This window comes from Loxodonta africana, chromosome 7 (assembly GCF_030014295.1).
Source record: "Loxodonta africana isolate mLoxAfr1 chromosome 7, mLoxAfr1.hap2, whole genome shotgun sequence".
Classification (NCBI taxonomy): Eukaryota; Metazoa; Chordata; class Mammalia; order Proboscidea; family Elephantidae; genus Loxodonta; species Loxodonta africana.
This window is the reverse complement of record NC_087348.1, coordinates 125449990-125453858: the sequence shown is the minus strand read 5'-3', so window position 1 is coordinate 125453858 and position 3869 is coordinate 125449990.

Here is a 3869-nt window from a genome sequence, read left to right as displayed (position 1 = left end):
AGCATAAATGGTACATAGATTTGAGTAACTTTCCTCTTTGCATGGACCTGTATGGCATATTTCAGAAGAATATGTCCTTGTTGGCAGACTCCAGCTATTCCAGCTGTGCAATGGAGAGGTGGGTGTTTGATGTCTGACATTGCTTTGCCTATTAAACAGGGTCCTCACCTGCTCACATCAGGGGCCTAAGGACTGGTAGCTCCACTTAGGTCACCTGGCCACCCACAACAGAGGTCTAAGGATAAGTGGTACCTCCCAGTCCTTACAACCAAAAACATTGGGTGCCCATGGTCTGTTTGCAGAACACACCCATCTGTACAGTCTAGGGAACAGGGGCATGCTTTCCTCAGAGACACATGGGGGATGATTCTCAGATCCCTGCCTTGTTCAGAGTGTGACTGCCTGCTGCAACCAGATACTGGTACCTACACCAATCACCCCTGCACCTCTAAGACTGTAGGACAGAGCCTGTACCACACACTTGATGACCAGCTATCTGGACACCTGAGCTGAATTCATACAAGTGAATGGACTCTTAGACTGCTATACCTGATAAGAGCTCTAGCCATCTGGTGACAGGATATCAGAGCTTCAAAGGTAAAAATAATCAGGCTAGCTCACTCAAGCAACCCTTTTGGGTGTATCAAAATAAAACAAAGCAAGAAGCTATGACACAGTAAGCAAACATAAAATAAACTGAACAATAACTTATAGATGGCTTGGAGACAAAAGCCAGTATCAAGTCACATAGAGAAATAGAGCATAATCACCTCAACAAGCTCTCAAAACAAAGAATCCAAGGATCTTCTTGATGAAAATGCCTTCATGGAATTACCAGAGACAGAATACAAGAGATTACCATACAGAACCCTCAAGATATCACGAAGGAAATCAGGGAATATGCAGAAGAAGCCAAGAAATGCACAGATAAAGCAACTGAAGTAATTAAAAAGATTATTCAGGAACATAATGAAAAATTTAATAAGCTGGAAAAGCCCATAGACAGACAGCAATCAGAAATTCAGAAGATTAACAATAAAATTACAGAATTAGACAACTCAATAGAACGTCAGAGGAGCAGAACTGAGCAAGTGGATGGCAGAATTTCTGAATTTGAAGATAAAACACTTGGAACTAATATATTTGAAGAAAAATCAGATAAAAAAATGAAGAAACCTTGAGAATCATGTGGACTCATATCAAGAGAAATAACGTACAAGTGATTGGTGTACCAGTGCAGAGAGGGATAACAGAAAAAATAAAGAGGGCAGAGGTGCCAAGATGGCTGACTAGGTAGAAGCTACTATGGATCCCTCTTGCAACAAAGACTCATCAAAGCAAGTGAATCAATCACATGCCTGACAATCTATGAACCCTGACCATCAAACACAGAACTAAAGGGTTGACCTGAAGACAGGGGAGTGAAAAGCTGCGCCCTGAAGCAGCGACCACTTCTGGAACCAGCATCCCACGCCACAGCCTTGAGCCCTCGCAGTTCCCTGGTGCCAGAGAGGTGGGGCTGATTGTGGCTTAATGAGACAGGGCAAGCACGGGTCACAGCCCTAACCCCTAAACTCCTGGGGTAACCTCAGTAGAGACTCAGCCAGCGCAAGCAGGATGCACACTGAAGTAGCTGACAAGAGAACAAGCAACCACAGGGGAGCAGTAACTTTTCGGAGCCTGGAGCCAGCGTCCCAGTCAGAAAACTTTGGGGCTGGGCTTTGGACTAAGCATAGAGGAGCTGAGCACGGCTTCCTAAGATGGCACAAGCACTGGGTGCAGCCCTAGCCCCCTGAAGTAATCTTGGGGGAAACCCAGCCAGCGTGCGTAAGCTGCACTACGATACAGCTGACAGGAGGAGAAATCACCAGGAAGCAGCAACTGGTTTTGGAGCATGGAAGGCAGCGTCCCAGCCAGAAAACCTTGGCACTAGGCTTTGGACTAGGAGTGGAGGAGCTGATCAAGGCTTCCTGAGATGGTGCAAGCATGGGGATGCAGGCATGACCCTCGGGGGCAATCTCAACCCAGCCAGTGCACACAGGCTACACACCCCTCTGGAATCTCAGATAAAACAGTCATCACCAAGCAAGAAAAGTAACTGTCTATATTGCCTGGAGCTACTCTCTCCTATCTATCTGATCCCTCTCCTCCCTGCCCCAGGTGGCTTCATTAACATTGGAATTTTCTGGGCCAGGGAGTGAAGTGCTTTGTGGGGTTTTTTTTTTTTTTTCCTAACCCATTCTCCGGGCCTGAGAGAAGCAGCAACTAACAACCCAGGGGGAAAAAATCCTTCCCTGACTTCCCTAACCTGGAATAAAAATACAGAACCAGCTCCAGCCAAGCATATGAGATCCACAGTCTGGCTTTCATCCCTACAGGGAACAAGGTGGCTATTATAATGCAAAGACATTCTGATAGAGATATGACTGTAGTTGTTTTAGTGGAGCAGTGGAAAGACAAGTTTTCGAGGTCTGATAGCTCTGTAGCTATTAAACAGAACTCTCACTGATCCACAGCAGGGAACTGAGGGATGAAGCTTCACCCACACCACCTAGCCACCTGCTAAAGGGTTCTGAGGATAGTGACTCCCAGCAACATTTAGGGGTACAAGCATTGGGTGCCTAAGGTACACCTGCAGAGCCCAACCACCAAAGTGCTCTAGGAATAGAGACACTCCTACCTGCTGGCACATGGGGAAAAGCTGTCAGCATCCTGCCTTCCTTGGAGTGTAACCCCTGCTGCTACTAGAATCTGGTGCACACAACTATCACCACTAATCCTCTAATAGGTGACAGCCTACACCACACACATGGTGACCCAAACTCAGAACACCTAAGCTGATTCTATTCAAGAATAGTGAATGGGCTCTTAGGTTTATATATCAGGTAACAGCTCAAACCAGCTGGTAATAGGACATAAGTGATTCAAAGGCTACAACAATCAAGACTGCACAATCTAGTAGCCCATACAGGTATATTGAAACAAAACAAAACAAGAAGATAAGACTCAGTGAGCAAATATAAAATAAATCATTACAATATCTTATAGATGGCTGAGAGACAGCAGTTGATATCAAATCACATAAAGAAGCAGACCATGATTGCTTCTATAAATCCCCAAATTAAAGAATCAAAATCTTTCCCAAATGAAGATACAATCCTGGAGTTGCCAGATGCAGAATATAAAAAAAGAATATATAGAATGCTTCAAGACATCGGGAATGACCTCAGAAATGAAATGAGACAATGTACAGAAAAAGCCAAGGAACACACTGATAAAGAAGTTGAAGAACTCAAAAAGATTATTCAAGGACATAGTGGAAAAATTAATAAGCTGCAAGAATCCATAGAGAGACAGCATTCAGAAATCCAAAAGATTAACAGTAAAATTACAGAATTAGGCATCTCAATAGGAAGTCAGAGGAGCAGAATTGAGGAATTGGGTGCAGAGTGGGGGATTTGGAGGAAAAGGCAATTGACACCAATATAGTTAAAGAAAAATCAGATAAAAGAACTTTTTAAAAAATGAAGAAACCCTAAGAATCATGTGGGACTCTATAAGAAGAATAACTTGTGTGTGATTCGGAGTTCCAGAAAAGGGAGGGATAACAGAAAATACAGAGAGAATATTTGAAGATCTGTTGGCATAAAACATCCCTGGCATCGTGAAAGATGAAAGGATATCTATCCAAGATGCTTATCGAACCCCATACAAGATTGATCCAAAAAGAAAATCACCAAGACATATTATCATCAAACTTGCCAAAACCAAAGATGAAGAGGAAATTTTAAAAGCAGCCAGGGATAAAAGAAAAGTCACCTACAAAGGAGAATCAATAAGAATAAGTTCAGACTACTCAGCAGAAACCA